This window comes from Phodopus roborovskii, unplaced genomic scaffold, assembly GCF_943737965.1.
Source record: "Phodopus roborovskii unplaced genomic scaffold, PHOROB, whole genome shotgun sequence".
Classification (NCBI taxonomy): domain Eukaryota; kingdom Metazoa; phylum Chordata; class Mammalia; order Rodentia; family Cricetidae; genus Phodopus; species Phodopus roborovskii.
This window is the reverse complement of record NW_026126416.1, coordinates 10183444-10201570: the sequence shown is the minus strand read 5'-3', so window position 1 is coordinate 10201570 and position 18127 is coordinate 10183444. Positions and strand designations below refer to the sequence as shown.

General features: G+C 43.4%; 1 protein-coding gene across 1 annotated transcript in view; it reads left to right on the top strand.

Annotated features, from left to right (window-relative positions):
* Positions 1-17666, top strand: part of Dtd1 (D-aminoacyl-tRNA deacylase 1) — a 175480-nt gene extending 157814 nt beyond the window's left edge. The window contains exon 6 of the mRNA XM_051183259.1: positions 17142-17666. The gene's annotated coding sequence lies outside the window, so the exon portion shown is untranslated. The remainder of the gene's footprint in view (positions 1-17141) is intronic.
* Positions 17667-18127: the final 461 nt, after the last annotated feature.

The window sequence follows — 18127 nt, the reverse complement described above, 5'->3', positions numbered from 1 at the left end:
AGCTTCACAGAGTTAAACAAGTGAAGCATACACAGAAGTCACGCACCTTAAAAACAATATAGGCTACACCTATGGAGTCTCATGAACATGATTGCCCAAACATGACCTGAACAAGGATGACATGCCAAAGAAGACAGTGTGTGGGGGAGCCCACAAGGTACAGCCCTACACAGAGAGCTATAGGCAACTGAGAAAAGCTGGGAGCAGGGCAGGTGGTCTTTCCCAGGGAAGGCCATACTAATTGGTTATCCAGTGGCAAATAGTCAGCCCTGAAAACACACATACAAGTAATATCATATGTTCAAGTATATATGTATATATGTATACATACATGCATACAATGACAATTAATGAAAATATAAGCCATGAATCTGGAGGAGAAAGGGAAGGGGTACATGGGAAGGTTTGGAGAAAGGAAAGGGAAGGGAAAAATGTAATTGTATTACAATCTCAAACAAACAAAATGGAAGGCGCGGTTAGGCCTCTGTCTGTCATGCTCCTTAGAAGCAGGGATCTAGCACTGGGATTTATCCAGGACTTCCTCTCATCCTGCTCATGGCTTCTACATCGTTATGTGATCTCTGCTTCCTTGGTGTTTCTTCCCTTACAACAGTCAGGCCCACTTCCTGCAGCTGTTTCAGAACAAGGACAGAGGGAGTTACAGTGTCAGAATGCATGCAGCCGTCTGGGCAGGAAGGAGAGAGACACTGACCTAAACCCCATTGTCTCTGCATAGTTCTTTTAGGTCCACACAGAAGGAAACGTTGGAAAGATGGACTCCTGCACCCACTGACAAAGGTCAGAAGGGCCCAGTCTATCAGGCTCAGTTGTGTTGGGGAAGCACTTAACTTGGTTCAGAAGTGACACTAGCCTGGGCCTTCAGCTGTGGACCCTAGGACTGTGGGCAGCCACCCACATCCTCTTGACATTTGTGGACACTGTCTTTTCTCTTGACTTTTGTTAGACAATAAACTATAGCCTTTTTCTGGATAAGTAGGACTTCTGCTGTAAGTTTAATACTGATTAAGTGTTTAAACTCCTGTAACGAAAATGATGGGAGAGGGATAAAAACATGAGCACTTGTCTTAAAGAACCAAACCTAGATTATCAACCTAAATACACATGCTGTGCACATATATGTATACACATTCTGTGTATATAAGTATATAATATTCAGTGCACAGAAATATTTATACACATGCCTGTGTCCACATATATTTATACACTTGTCTGTGCACATGTTTATGCACATGCTATGCATACAAACATATACACACATACTATACACAAAAATCTCTAGAGATATGCCTGTGCACACAAACCCATATAAATGCCTGTCCACACGTTAGCATATGCTTTGGGTTTTCAAACATCTTGCCTAATTATAATACCAGCTAACTGATGACTCTGCATTATATTATTGACTTATCAGCAAATTTTACGAATGCAATGTCTTGAGTTTTACTTTATATCTGAAGAATCTTTGTTTTACTTATTGAGGTATAAAAGAATTTGGTTACTTTTAAAATCATCAAAAAATAGAACAACTTCACAGCTTCTATTTGCTTTGGATTTGGCCTCAAAATAATTATTTCTAAAATATAAATGTTGGAGAACTGTGTATGTGAGCAGTGTGTCTATATCAGTCTCACCCTCCTTCCTATCTCCAACTCCAGTGCCCCCCTCAACTCACAGTCTCTTCTTTAATTATCACTGTTGCGTGCATATGCATACAAAGGTCACTGAGTCCATTTAGTGTTGCTTGCATGTACATATCCAGGCTGACCATTTGGGACTGGACAGCCTGTGTTGTCCCTGGAGGAGACGAATTCTCCCTCTCTCAGCAGCCATTAGCCACCTACAGGCCCTTCACCTAGGGTTGGCCACATTGGCATGTCAACTGATACTGTCATTATGTCACTATTGTGTGGGCAAACATATTGTTGATATTTCATGGTGATTTGTGTGTCATGTCCAGGGGGTACTATCTAGCTTCAAGTGTCTTAGGTCTCTGGTTCTTACCGTCCTTCTTCTCCCTCTTCCATGATTTTCCCTGAGTCTTGGGTATAGAGGTTACCTTAGAGATATATCATTTGGGGTTGGGTACCCTATAGTCACTTCTTCTCTGGACTTGATCAGTTGTGGATCTCTGTAGTAGTCTTCATCTGTTGCAAAAGGAAGCTCCCTTGATGAGGGGGGAGAGCTACCCTACCTGTGGGTATAAGGTCAGTATTTAGAGTACAGTTAGGAATTAGATTGGTTTAGGAAAGTGGTAGGAGTAGATTCTTCTCTAGGGTTTAGATCTTTCCAGCCGTGGGTAGTTGGCTAGGTTTACAGAACCAGGGATGAATTCCCTCTACTAGACAGGCTGCTGGTTACCTCCAAATGAAATGCCACCACCATTGTACTGGAATGCATACATTGCCAGTTCAGTCATAGGCTTTACACCAGAGTGGGGCTACTGATTTCTTTTTTCCCTTGGTGCAGAGAGAGAGGAGGGAGGGGGGAAGAGGGAGGGAGAGAGGGAGAGAGAGATAGAGAGAGGGAGGGAGAGAGGGAGAGAGAGATAGAGAGAGGGAGGGAGAAGGGGGTGAGAGGGAGAGAGAGAGGGGGGAGGGAGGGAGACACCACACACACACAGACACACACAGACACAGACACACACACACACACACACACAGAGGGAGAGAGAGAGAGAGGGAGGGAGAGAGGGAGAAGGGGGTGAGAGAGAGGGAGAGAGAGAGGGTGAGAGAGAGAGGGAAGGAGGGAGGGAGACACCACACACACAGACACACACACACACACACACACAGAGAGAGAGAGAGAGAGAGAGAGAGAGAGAGAGAGAGAGAGAGGGAGGGAGAGAGGGAGAAGGGGGTGAGAGAGAGGGAGAGAGAGAGGGTGAGAGAGAGAGGGAAGGAGGGAGGGAGACACCACACACACAGACACACACACACACACACACACACACACAGAGAGAGAGAGAGAGAGAGAGAGAGAGAGAGAGAGAGAGAGGGAGGGAGGGAGAGAGGGAGAAGGGGGTGAGAGAGAGGGTGAGAGAGAGAGGGAAGGAGGGAGGGAGACACCACACACACAGACACACACACACACACACACACACACACACACACACAGAGAGAGAGAGAGAGAGAGAGAGAGAGAGAGAGAGAGAGAGAGAGAGAGAGAATCACTTTCCAAAGCTCAGAGGACTAGTCCTCAAGGAGGAGGGGAGGAGACTTCCAGATCAGTTCCAGCTTTATTCCTCCAGGTCCTGTGTCTGAAAAAATGTTGTGTCTTTAGCAATAGGATCTTACCTTCAAATTCTTGAAGATAACCAAGGACAGTGGCAGTAGCCCATGTTGTTTGGGGGAGCCTCTCACATTCTGGTTATAATTTGGATGAGAGACGGCTGCAACAGACCTGGCAGGGAGAGTCCCTGTGTGCTTGTGTGCCCAAGGCCTCTGAGTCACCATTCAGCCAAGAACCAGTGAGGGGCTGGAGTGTGCTCCCCTCTGAGAACTTAACCACATTTCTGGATTTGAAGACTTTGAAGGGGGCCACTAACGGACAGGTGCTACTACAATTACCTGTTTAGGTTTTGTGTTGTCACTTTGAAGAAACTTGTCATCTTGATAGGCCACAAAATCCCCCTCAGCCATTAGATACTGGTGAGAGCTGAGGAAGAGTGGCAGATGGTGACCTTGCGTTTGTTTTGCTGCATGGAACAGCCGTTCCAGACAGGAGCTGCAGTCTCCTTTTGCTTTTCTTAAAAAGGAGAAAGAGCCCTGGGGAGCCCGTGGGGCCAGGGGAGCTGCTTTGAGTTTTCAGGGGCTTGAGACGGAAAAGGGAAAGGCAAAGAAAATATAATGAGAAACTCATACCATTGGCTCCATTTTCCTTTGAAAATGATTAAATACCCTTCATGGTCGGGAGGATATTCCCAGGGTGGGGGCAGTTCACTGTCACATTGCAAATGTTCCTTTCTGTTTCATCAAACAGACACAAAAATGCTAAAATTAACATTTGTTCTGTGCTCGGTCTGATTTCTTCAGGCTCCTCACCTCACTCCTCAAGATGAGAGGATTTGTGGTGAGGCTCCCTGTTAACAGGCTGGTGTTAGGGTAGCCTGGGCTGGAGGACTTTCCTTTGCTTCTGTGTCCCCGGGGTTTCCTTTGAGCATTTACGTGGTTGCTGTAATTCAGATGTGAGAAGAGCTCCTGACCAGCACCCCACATTTCGTCCTCAAATGTCAACAACACACTAAAAAACACACAAGGGAAATGTTTGGGAAGCTGCCATCTGTTTGCTTTTCCAGCTTGACCTTTGTTGGAATAGTAAGATGCAGCCATCTTGGTGGAGTGTTCTTCCCAATGAGCGCAGTAGTTGAGAAGTGCATGCGTGCGTGTGTGTGTGTGTGTGTGTGTGTGTGTGTGTGTGTGTGTGTGTGCGCACACACTCGTGCACGCCTGCATGTATGTATGCATGCATATGCTCTGGTGTGTGTGTTTGCTCTAGAGTGTACAATATGCATTTTAAATGTCTTATTCTACTTTAAACAGCACCATAGTAAGTTACCTGCACAACACTGTATCTCTCCAGTCCTTCTTTCCTTGTGGCATGACTGCCGTCGTCTCCACCTGGCACATAATATGATCACTGGTGCATTTTTTTTCTTTTATTGTTTCCTGAGTGGTTATTTTAAAAGTGAATTTAAGCTAAGAAAAGATTGTTTGCCTTCATTTCTCTGATTATGGCTTTTCCTTTCATGCTGTGAACACGGGTTTTCAAACTATTTCATCTATTTCATGTTCCTTCTGTCTGAAGAATTGCTTTCCATATTTTTTTGAAGCACATATTTGAGGAAATCTTTAGTTTTCTCTTGCTTTTTCAGGATAATTTTGCTGGTCTAGAATTCTAACTGGTAATTTTTGTATTTTCAACATTTAAATGTTTTATTTCTCTCCTTTTAAGTTTCTTTTCAAATGCCCTTTTAGTTTCAAAGGACATATAGCAGTTGTAAATGTTTATGGTATGTAGTGCGACCTTTCAATATGTGTAAACATGTATCAGATATACTAGCATATCAGCCACCAAAGACATATTGTTTTGTTGTCGTTTGTAGTGATCCCACTGCATGCATGGTATAACTACTAGTTACTCTGATCCAGCACATTCTTATCAAACTGCGCCCCTGTGCCCATTCACCCACTGCTAGTTTAGGGGAAGGAGAGGGGAAGAGGCTCTAGAGAAAGGCCCCTGGTAGAATTGTTGTTCAGGCAAGAGATTTATTAATGCTGCAGGTAAGGTCTGAAGTAAGTCTTCTGTCCCCCAGGTGCAGTGCCATATATGCTCATCAAGGTTTCTGAGGGAGAGGTGGTCCTGTGCTGCAAGGATGCAGGCTTAGTTAATATGTAACCCCTGTCACCTGACCACAGTCGGGCTGTGTCCGGATTCCTAGGCAGCATGAAATGTAGCTCTTGTGAGAATTCTGTGGCCCGTCAGCTCTTTGCTGATGTGAGAGGAATGGGGTGGATCTGTGGGGCTCTTCACACTAGCATCCGGGGACTAGTGCTAACACCATCCCTTTGCTTCCTCTCTCCAACACTCTTCCCACATTCCAGTCTCATGAAATCTGTTCTCTGCCTCGCTGAGACCAACTTTGTCTTCTCCATATAAGTAACAACATGCAACATTTGTCCTTTTATATATGACTCATTTCTCTTACACAATGTCTGTTGCTTTTGCCCATGTTGTTGCAAAGGAAGCAGTTTCGTTCTTTGTTGAATAGGAGTCAAATAGTCTATTGTGTATGTAAAATGCTCAAATACACTTTAAAAATCCATTTATCTATTGATAGTCATCCAGGTCGATTTCATTTCCTGGCTATTGTGAATAGTGTGTTAATAAACATATTAATGAAACTATACCTTTGGACTACTAATCACAATTCTTGCAGATACATTCCTGGTAGTAGCATTGCTAGATCATATGGTGATTTTATTTCTAGTTTTCTGAGAAACTTTTATACTGTTTCCTATAATGGCTGTTCTAATTTACATTCCCATAAAAAGCACGTCAGATTTCCTGTTTCTCTACTTCCTCGCCTGCAGTAGTTGTTTTTTCTTTTATAACAGTTATTCTAACTGGGATAGAATGACATCTCATTGTGGTTCTTATCTACATTTCTCTGCTGATTGGTGATGATGATTTTTTTCATATGCTTATTGGCTGTTTGGGAAATGTCTATTCAGGTAACTGGCCCATTTAAAAATCACATTGTTATTTTTAAGTGGTTTGTTTGAATTTTTTTATATCCTTTGTAATTTATATTGAGATCAGGTATTATAACCCCTTCAACATTGTTCTTTTTCCTTAAAATTGTGTTGGCTATTTGATTCTATACAGTTTTGGGAAGTTAGATTTTTGTATTATCTATGAAGGATGTTTTTTAAGTGCCATAGTCTTTAAAAAGTCAAACACTTTTAAAGTTCCAAGTCTCTTTAAAATATTTAGTCTCTTAACTGTGGGCTCCCATCAAACAATAAAAGGCTGCTGCTGCTGCTGCTACTACTACTACTACTATTAAACTATTTTAAATAATTCTTACTCCAAAAAGGAAAAACAGTATATATAAACAATTACAGTTAAACAAAACTAAATTCCAGCAGTGTAATAAGCCCAGTGTCTGACATCTGGAACTCATTCATAATCTTCTGGGCTCTAAAGAACTTTGTTCACTCCCCTTCACTAGCTCTGCTATCAACAGCATACACAATTTGTCTCATATGCTCAGACAGGCTCCATTCCACATCTGTTGTTGTCACCCATTCTGTAGTGGTCATCTCATGGTCCAAGCATCTCAAATATGCTGTGGTCTCCACCGTTACTGAGGCTCCATCTTCACTAATGGCTTCCCTTCAGTCACTCTAACCCTACTATATGGTACCTCATTTTCTTTGTATGAGCCCTCCAATTCTTGGACCTGCACTGCAATTTAGGCTGCATTTTGCTATTATGGCACTTTATTAGCGTTGGATTTCTCCATGACAAACTCCCACTGCTGTTATTGTGCTTATTAGAAAATAAGTTGACAAGTAGCTAGTGTTGTAATTCTTGGGCCTTGGGTGTCAAGTGTCCCTACACCTTAGCAGCAGCTATTGAAATAAGCTCCTATGCCTAGAATGTCTGAAACTCTTAGTTCTCCAGGCCTGGCTGATCTTTGGGACTCATCTAGTGACCAGGATCTACAGTTTCTCCTCTCTGCATCTTCACAGCTTTCTACCCTTCCCCAGCCTCAGCTCTTTGGACTCTTTTACACTCTGTATTTCTAGTTTCGGTTGTTACTGTCCTAGCTGCTTTCTATAACCTTTGGACCTGTCTTTGCTATGGCTGCTGTCATGGCTGCCGCTACTGGGCAGTAGCCACCCTTTCATTTTGTTGTTTCCACAATTTCTGTTGCTACGATACCGATGTCACAGCCACCACTTTTGCTGTCTCTGCTTCACTTCTCTGCACTGTAGCCCTGCTGCTGCCTCTTCCCACCGTTGCTGCTTTTTTCCTCGTTGTGCTGGGACTACCATTGATGCTGTGGTTTTCATGTTACTAGTTGAGACTACTCAACTAAGGACTATCAAAATCAGGCAAGAAAAGATCACTCAAGGGCAATGAGTGTTAGATGATGCCCAGGGACAGAAAGAGTAAACTGTTAAGGAATACAGACCACGGAGTGCTGTTACTTGAACCAACTTGAGGAATCTGATTTATTGGTTCAGTTGGCATCAGAAAATGAAAAGTAATATGGCACACAGGAAAATATGCAAAAGGAAATGTTTCTCTTGAGGAGACATTACTCTGCTTACAATAGATTATACTATTAGCGTTCAGGATGTTCTTATGATGGCAACATGGAATCTCCAAGAAAAACACAGAGAAGGAGAAAGATATCTGACCAGAAAAGGTCCTGGACATCCCTGTCTCTGGAAGAAACCCAGGACCAACAGTAACCCAGGTCCAGTAGTGATGGACCTACTACAACAGGAGGAAAGATGAACCAGATCCTCTCCTCACTGGCACTGGGGCAGTGGACCTTCTTCCCTCACAGCTCAGGATGATACAGGCACAGATTACAGATAAAATCAGCTTAGCAGAACAACTCCAAATGACAGTTTTATTATCCAATATGTACATTTATATATTATATAATATACAATAAATGTGTGGCATATTATTATAAAATGCATATACATATACATATATATATACATATATATATATATATATATATATATATATATATATATATATATCTGGTGAGGGGGAGGGGGAGGAAGGGATGGCATTGACTGTAGTTCAGGAAATGTTTGGTTTTTCTGTTCCTAGTGAGGAAGCTCTCTGCTAAGAAAGAAAATTCTTAATGAAGGAAATCATGATTCAAACACAGACCAAGATGCTGGTAGCAGTGAAAAGGAAGAAGATGGTGAAGGACAAAAAGTGACTGCTCATGACAAAACTGAAATTTATCTAGTCTCATTTTGTCATAAGACTTGTTAGTCAAGTTTAGAGTTTGAAGAAGCCACTCACAGATTGCTGACAAAGGGATTTCCCTAAAAGTTCAAACAAGAACACTGCAATCTGATGCTTGATTGTTGTGCCAACAGAGGACTTATGAGAGTCTTTTTAGGCTCATTAGCAGGTTGATTTTGTGTGCTGATAAAGGAACACATGGAATAATTTGAAAGAATATTCAAAGAACATGATGATACTGCACATCACTTAGAAACAAGTAAATTGAGGAATGTTGCTGTTTGCTCACTTTCTTTGTGTTGATTTATTTCCAGATAGTGTTCTGGAATTTATGAAAGTGAAGAAGCCACTATGCCACCTTGTAGAATTTTTGTCAAAATATTTTCCCAAGAACTGTGCAAACTTAATGCAAGATTAAGAGATGAGATCCTATAGCCTTTCTTTGAAAGATTGTTACTTCAAGACAATCCAAGAACACTTGCTTTGCTTTGCCATCAACTTTCATATTTCATAAGCCTTAGAGCACAGGTTCTCAGCCTTCCTAATGCTGTGACTCTTTAATATTGTGGTGATCCCCAACCATAAAACATTATTTTGTTGCTACTTCACAACTGAAGTTTTGCTACTGTTATGAATCACAATGTAAATACCCGATATGCAGGATATCTGATATGAGATCCCCAAAGGGGTTGTGGCCCAAATGATGAGGCATTGGCCTTGAAGGTTTAATGGAGGGTTTGTGTGAGCATCTCAGAAATATACCAACAGTATCATAGCACAGAAATCAGATGCTGAGCATCTGCCCTCTGCCTTCAATGTTGTCTTCTTAGGGGTTGGATTCCTCTGATGTAAGTTCTGACAGCAGGGAGCAAGTTCTGTGTGGGATGGGAGTGTCAGTCATACTTGTGGACTTGAGACTTTAGGCTGGGCTCTAGCTTGTGTTGGATAAGTGTTCAATGTTCATTGGCCCTGTCTTTACTGTCAGCTTCCTTTCTTTGTATACCAGGGGCTTCTGCTGTCCACACTTAGTTAGTTTTTGTGGTCTACCATGACATTTCTCAAATGGTATCCCCTAGGGTGTTCTAGCTGATGGGGGGCAGGGGTGTCCCAAGTACACTGGAAGTTAGGGGAAGCACCCACAGCACAGAGATCTGTAAAGGTTCCTCCCGGACCTCCTGACTATTTATCATTGCGCTGGAAGGATGCTGCTGTGGGTATCAGGTACACTGTTGGAACTTCAGTGTTCTCAATGATGGGTGACTCGGGGGCTTGATCCCCCACACTGACCTCAGGATCACGGCTGTCACAGTCCAGCTGTCAGTTGATGAGTCCCGATTCCATCTGTGGATGGTGGAGTTGTGTGCTTCACAGCTTGGGCCAAGTCTCATGAAACCTCTGCTCTCCAGCTTCTCAGTGCCAGGCCTTCCTGATGCCCTCATCTGCCTCCATGCCAGGCCTTCCTGCTGTCCCCATCTATGCCCAGAACTGTCTTTTTCTCTGGTGCTGGAGCTGGTTAAATTCAGACTCCCTGACTTGTGGATTGCTCATTGTTCTCGGGCCCCCAGAGGGATCAGTTTTGAACAACAGTTCCCCTCTCAAGATGATGGGCAGCCCTTCTTGCTCCCCAGGTCATGCGGACTGATAAAATGGAAGTCCAGTCCATTCCTGACCCATGAGTGGGAGGAATGTCTCTCACCAAACACACCACTACATTTAAGGCTTCTGAGCACGGGGGCCTTGTTTTGAGGGTAGGGCTGCCCCTCTCTTTCCACCTTGGACCCCTAGGCTAGCTTTGAGATGAGGGTTGTGTGTCCCCCCACCCCACTGTGCAGCTGTGCATCAGGAGCATTCAGCTTTGGCTTTGGGGAGGGGCACGGCCCAACTCTCTCAGCCATCCTCTCGCTGCCTTTGGGGATTTCCAAACCTTTTCTCTTTTCTCTCTTTGCAATAGACAATTCTTTCTTAAATGGAGATCACAGCTTAGGCGGGTCACAAGGAGAAGTTGCCTCTAATCTTTCATCTTTCCAGAACTCAGGTATTAGATCCTAGCCATTGGCTCTTTGAAACATGGTCTTACTATGTAGGTCAGGCTGGCCTTGAACTCTCTAAGTCACCTGGGCTGGACTTGAACTCATGATTCTTAGTCTCCAAAGGACTGAGACTGTGCTAGTGCACTGCCATTCCTTGCCAAATTTCAACTCTTTTTGTTGGAAAGACCTGAGTTCCCCTGGCAGTTCATTGGAGAATTCATTGGAACCTCTCACAGTGCTGACAGGTGGGGTGAACACCTCACTGATAACCTCCCGTTTCCCAGAAACTCTTAAGTTTTTGCAAGAACAGTCTTACTCTCTAGGTAAATGATGCCAGTGGGATTCCCAGCTGTGACATGAAATTAGTAAATAAATGAAAGCTGGGGTTTTGCTTTGAACAGTGAATCGACTCTGAAGGCACACTTAGCTCCTAGCCTTTCAATACGGATGCTTCATGGAGCCCTTCTGGCTTGAAACATACCTAAATCCTTGATGACTCCTTGGACTAAAATCCCCAAGAGGTTTAATAGGGAAGCAGAATTCATAAATAACTTTTCTCTTTTAGAACCTATTTTGAAATAAAATTTTATTACTAAAATTTTCACTTAGCATGTTTCAGAAATGCCCACCTGCTCGAAGGAGGAGGAGAAAGAGGAGAAGGAGGAGAAGGAAGAAGAGGAAGAGGGAGGGAGGAAGGGAGGGAAAGGGGGAGGGAGGAGGAGGGAGAGAGGAGAGAGGAGAGAGGGAGGAGTCATGCCAGCTCATCATTCCAAGACAGCCAGCTGTTGCTGGCCTGACTGCAGCATTTCCCCAAACAGATCATTCTGTGTCTTTCCCGTCTCATTTTAAGGGCTCAGGACTACTCGGTACACAGTGTCAGCTTCTTTATTTCCCTTGAAACAGTGTCGTGAATGTTTAAGTCATTTATTCTTCTAAAGTAAACTTTATATATTTTCCATCTGTATGGCATACATTTGAATCATAAAATTATCCTCAAGAATTTAAAATATTATAGAGTTCTTAAAGTTAATCTAGAAAGGAAAGGAAAACTTGTTTAACCAGAATCTTAAACCTCAAGTTCAAACAGCAAAAGTGCAGTTTCAGTGTGTGCCAGGAGGATGGACTTCTAGGAAGGTCCGTCAGTGAGGGAAGCAGTTTCAGAGTTTCTTTCAGTGGTGCTGCAGCTGAGGAAAGAGATGCTAGGGACTCGGCCCCTTGGGTTTAGGCTGTCACCTTCAGGACTGAACAAAAACAAATGGGTTATTTTCTTCTGTTGACTAAAACCTGGAAACAGTGGGGTCCTGAGAATGGCGTGGTGCGTTTCCACCTGCTCGACTTCCAGTGTTAGATCAGGGGTGCAGGACTGTAAGAGGGGTGGGTGTCTTACAGTGTGAGTGAGACCTGAGGGGAGAGGTCGGTCCTTGATAGGTTTCTAGACAAAACCAAAAAGCACAGACTAGCTGTGTTTCTAGCTATCTTTTCTTTTTATGTATTCTATGTCTCTTTTGCATCATGTAACTTGATTCATTTCCCTGTCCTTTGTGTCTGCCTTCCCCCTCCCCCTTCCCAAAATAAAACAAAATTTAAGAGGAAAATATTAAAAAATCTCATCATAGAAGCTTCATGTATCTTCCCTTTCAAGTGTTGCAGAGTCATTGGTCTGGTTTGAGGCCTCTGGTTCCTACTACACTATCTTGGACACCCTGTTGTTGCCCTGTGTTGTGGAGATCCTGAAGCTTTGGATCTGTGGGTCGGGTCCCTTCACATGCTCTGGCAGATCATAGATGGAGTGGATGTTGGGTCAGGTCATAGCCCTGTTTCTGGGCCTGGGAGCTGCAGGGTTGGTTGGACCACCAGTTCTCCCCTATCCTCACCAGCCTGGTGAGCTCTCCAGCATTGCCCTGGCTGATTCATTTCTTGCAGCAATCAGAGAGGGGTGGGGCCAGTTCTCCCTGTCTTTGTGCCCTCAGGGCTGGCACCCCCACACCCACACCATCAGGGCCACTTCTGTTGTGTTGCCCCAGAGAGGTGCAGGGGCCACTCTTCCCAGTGCTGCAGCTGGTGAGGGGCAGGGCCAGCTCTCCACTTTCATGGCAGCTCCTCCACCTGTTTGGTGGGTAGAGGTAGCGGGGAGGGCATCTCTCCCCGTCCATGCCAAGTAAGTAACGGGGACAGTTCTCCCTTGTTCACTACATCGAGTCTGGGCTACCCTCACCTCTGACCACCGGGCTAGCTCGGTTGTTCTGCCAAGAGGAAGAGGAGGGCTTGCTTTCCTGAGTGCTGCACCTGGCAAGGAGGAGGGTCAGCTCTCTTGTCTGTCGCAGGAGGTGAGGGGTGACATCTCTCCCCCACCCACACCTCCGCATGACAGACAAGTAGTGGGAACAGCTCTCCCACACAACTTTGGGGCTGGCTCACCCACACCTCCACTAACAGGGTTGGCTCTATTGTGCTGCCCTGATGGGAGGCAGGGCCTGAGTGGCGGGGTGTGTGTGTGGGGGGGGTGGGGGGTGGTCAGCGACAGCTCTCCTGCTCTTATGACCACAGGGCCAGCTCTCCCTCCTGCCTCAGGAGTAGATGGGTGAGGGTGGAAGGGCATCTCTCCCCAGTCCATGCCACACCATATGGCACATGAGAGGTGGGGCTAAGTCTCCTGTGCTCATTTCTTCAGGGCTGGTTGGCTCTGTTGTGTTGCCTTGATGAGGTGTTCCGAGAGTTGCAGTTGGAGGGAGTCAGGAACAGCTGTCTTATGATCACAGGACCAGCTCTCCCAACTGCCTCAGTCTTGATGGCTCTTCTTATGTGCACTCAGGGGCCTCCATAGCAAACTTAACTCCTTGAGGCATCTGTTCATGGGTGGTATTGAAGATATCAGAAAGCACACCCACAGAGCGATGCTACCTCATAGCATTGCTGTTAGGGTCTTAGGCTTTCCCTAAAGTCATCCAGGTAGCATTTAGATGTGAGGGAATAGAAAGTACGCTGTGAAGCTTTGGGATTTAGTTCAGCTCTTAGATGACAAATCCTCTAATCATGAGGCTTGGCAGTTTTTCAGCTGGGTTTTATTGTACCCTCAAAATCACAAAGGGAAACATAGGATCCTTGTTCATATTTTTTATGGGATCACAGTGTGTAGCCCAGGCTGGCCTGGAACTCACTATGAAGCCAGGGCTGACATCTAGAAATGCCCATGGAAATCCCCCTGAATTTCATGCTGGGGTTATAGACGTGAGCCATCACAGCTGGTTTAGGATTAAGTGGAAATTCCATACATAATTAAAACTTTTTTCATGTAATTCACATCATTGTCTTATAATTTAAAGCCCACTTGGACATTTTATATCAAAAGGCCATTGTCTTTTTGAGTGGTATTAAATTTATCCCATAGTATTAAAAAGTGTTTGTACTATTTTTCAAAGAATTTATCCCACATATTTTGTGAGCATGAAATTGTGATATATAGACTTTATTTAATTTGTATTTCATTTAATTCACTTATTTCAGACAAGAGTCTGGAAGACTTGTGAACAGCCCAGGCTGTTCACAAATGCATGCTTCTCCTGCCTCGGCCTCCCAAGTGCCAGTATCACTGATGTGTGCCACCCCACATGCCTCATTATTGTTTTATTTTCTTAATGTCTGTAGGGTCTGCACTGATACTTCCATTTTTATCCCTTACACTGATAAGGATTAACCCAATTAAAAGTATTGTTTAGTTAACTTACAATTCAAACACCCCAGTTTGACATTTCAAGTGTTGATGTGTTGTATTTATTTCCAGATTATTATATTATCTATACCTTATATGATGTTTAGTTTTATGGCAATTTGACAGTCTAGAACAGTGGTTCTCTATCTGTGGGTTATGATCATTAGAAAACACATATCTCCAGTGGTTTTAGGAACCCCCAACCCTGTTACTTCATAACCATAACTGTAATATGTGTTTTCTGATGGTCACATCCCACAGGTTCAGAATTGCTGGTCTAGAATCATTTGAGAGATGGGAACCTCAGTTGAGAAAATGTTTCTGTAAGATCAGGCTGCAGGCAAGCCTGTAGAGCATTTTCTTAATTAGTGATTGGCGTGGGCAGGCCCAGTCCATTGTGGGTGGGCCCACTTCTGGGCTGATGGTTCTGGCTTCTGTAAGAAATCAGGAGGTTGAGCAAGCCACAGAGAGCAAGCTAGTAAGCAGCACTCCTGCATGTTTTATTACAGCAATAGTAACCCAAACAAAGATGTTTTGCCATCAGATTTTTTAATATAATATTTTCATTAGTTCTTTGAGAATTGCATACCTACATACAATGTATTTTAATTGTATTCTAATCAACATCAGCTCCTTCCAGAACTGCCTCCACAACTCTCAACTTCATGTTCTCTCTCTATTATTTCTCTCTCTCTCTCTCTCTCTCTCTCTCTCTCTCTCTCTCTCTCTTTTTTAAAGAAGCCACTGAGTCTCCAATTTGTGCTGCCTATGTAGTCATGAGTTTGGGGACATCCATTGAAGCATGGCCAACCTACTAAGGACCATACCCTGAAAAAAAAAATGTACTCTTTCTCCTCCAGAAGCAACCAACTGCCAATAGCTCTTCTGTTAGGGACGGGGGCTCACAAGTCTTTTCCTCCTCTGTGCTGGAATGGTGACTGACTTGATCTTCTGCAGGAAACCACAGGTGCTGTGAGTTCATGAGTGTGGTAGTCCTGTGGCGTTCAGAAGACAGTTTCCCTCTGGTCTTCCCCAGCCACAATGGTCCTTGAGCCTTGTGGAGAGAGGCTATAACAGGTGTGCCCATTTGTGGCCGAGTACTCCTTGTACAATCATTCTGTGTACCTTGATCAGTTGTTTGTGCTTTAACTGCCAGTCACTACACAGAGAAACTTCTCTGATAAGATCTGTTGGCTGTACTAATCTATGGGTGTAGAGATAGGAATTTTTAAAATGTTTGATGCTGTGTCCATTTAGCAAAAATAATAGCAGTAGGTTCACTTCTGGGACTTACGGGTTCCCTAACCATGGCTTCTTGGATAGATTCATAGTACCATGTATGTGTTTCATCCAGTGGAATGAGCCTTAAAACTAAACAAGAGAGTGGTCAGTTGTTCCCCATGTCGCTGTTACATGCATGGGCATATTTTGTCACACTGGTGGTATTATAGATTACAGGGTTTACAGCTGGTGGCCTTTTTCTTCCTTCCTTCCTTCCTTCCTTCCTTCCTTCCTTCCTTCCTTCCTTCCTTCCTTCCTTCCTTCCTTCCTTCCTTCCTTCCTTTCTTTCTTTCTTTCTTTCTTTCTTTCTTTCTAACTTCCAACAGGATTATGAAACTCCAGGATTATGAAAGTTAGCCATCAGGGAAGAAGCTTGCTAGTCAATATCAACTTGATTTCTCCATGCCCTGTGACAAAAGTATGTGGTATTTTCAGCAACAATATCTTATAATCAAGTTCTGGTGGGCAACCAAAAATAATGGTTTGTATTGTATTGTTTTGTGTTTCTTGAACTCCCCTGACTTGAGGGAGGGTATCCCATACCTAGGACTCAGATGGGAAGGCAGGGTAAGGAATGGGTTAGGGAGAGGTAAGTAATACTAATTTTGTTTGAAAGTCCATATGGAAACCTAGTGTTTTATAATATTCAAATATACACACATATTACATACACATACTAACATGTGTGTTCTTATAAAAAAGTTTAATTGGAGTTACCTTGCATCAGCTATAATGTTCCTCCCATAAGCCATAGGTTGCCAAATATAAAAGCCCAATGCCAGGTTTATTGTTGTTTTAATTTATTATTCATTTCCATTTGAAATTTACCGGTTTCTATTTCTCTCTTTGTTATTCTCCCAATTACATTTGTTTTGAGGATTTTTCTGTCTTTATCATTTTCCTTTCTTAAGGTAGGAACTCAGATAATAGATTGATTAGGCTTCACCCCTCCCCTCCCAGTTAATATACTAAGTGCTATGAATTTCCTCCTAAGCATTGGCTTGGTGTATATTATAGTTTTGGTTTGTTGTATTTTCCTTTTTATTTACTTCCGAATACTCTCATTTGCCTTGAGAGTTCTTTTTGATGCAAATGCAATTTAGAAGTATGTTCAGATTTGGGCGTGACTCTGGTAGGAAAATTACTGCAAGCTCAGGGCCAGCCTCAGATTACATAGTAAGTTCTAGGTCAGCCTGGGCTATAGGATGAGATTCTATCTCAAAAAACTAAAAACAAATAACATAACTAATCAACCAACCAACCAACCACCAACCAACCAGCCAACCACCAACCAACCAGCCAACCACCAACCAACCAACCAACCAACCAACCAAAGAACTGTGTTTAGTAATTTGATTTAGTATCTTTTTGAGGTCAAACATTGAGGTTATTATGGAGATACTTTGGCGAGAAGGTATTTGGGTTTACACATTACAAGCTGCTAGATTTTTCCATAGTTAAGTGATGCAATGTGATCTGTGTCTTTGTGTGAGTTTGAAGTGATGCCTCCAGCTAATTCTTAATGCTTCAGTGCCTAGCAATCTTTAAAGCAGGTTTTGCAGTTTGTCTTAGCGATGTCTTCTCTTTGTTCCTTTTAGCAAATTACCATTGGGCAGAACTGGATCCTGAAAAATCCAAGATGCTAAGCCCCTACCTACACTGCTTAAGAATTCAGGACTCAAATATGAAAAGAAAATCAGAAATAAGACACTGGGAACCCACCTGAATCCTCCTGCAGAAAAACACCAAAGGACCATTCTGTTTCCTGTAATCATGTGGTCTGAATATGTAGTGGATGTTGTGAGATGGGGGGATGCTTGTGGTTGGCATACATCTATGCCTCCCCTGTGGAGAGAGGTCCATTGGTTTCCTTGCTTCCTACCATGACTTGGCTTGCTTTTGAAATAGGCTGGCCCAGCATCATCTGTCCCCAAGTCTGTTGTGGTGTATTCTGTGTGTCCATGATGAGTCTCTAGCACATCCCTTCTGTTCATGTTGTCTCCATCACTGCGTCACAAGACAGGGCTGGTGTTAGGCAACCAACAATCACATATTGTATGAGACTTTGCATCTTGTAAATTTTCTCCTTTTTTTCTAAAAATAAATAATAATAAAACCATAAACCTCAATGAACTACTTTATTATTAGACAGATTCTGCTGTGTTGGTTTAATGATGTTGTCTGTAGAAATGTGATGTGTCTGGACCCACTGTGTGTGTCTATACTTCATTTTAGATAGGCCTTGCAAGAGTGCTTCCATGCCTGGTTCACACAGGCCTCTGTTTGCACAGTGAAAGGCTGTCTGTGGTAATTTATGACTGATGGCATTCTACTTGGAAAATTGGTGGCAGGAAGGGGAATGTAGACAGGCCAGGGTCCCATCTTCAGAATGGCCAGAACTTTCTGACTGAGAATAGATGCATCCGTTCCACTTGGGAAGTGGAACAGGGCCTCCCATATTGGCTGCACAGAAATCCTTGTCCAGCAGCTGCTCAGTTGTGTGTACCTCCAAGACACTACACCAAGTCTTGCAAAGAAAAACCACATACTGTTAAAGGAGTTAATTGACTAGTGATACATCTAT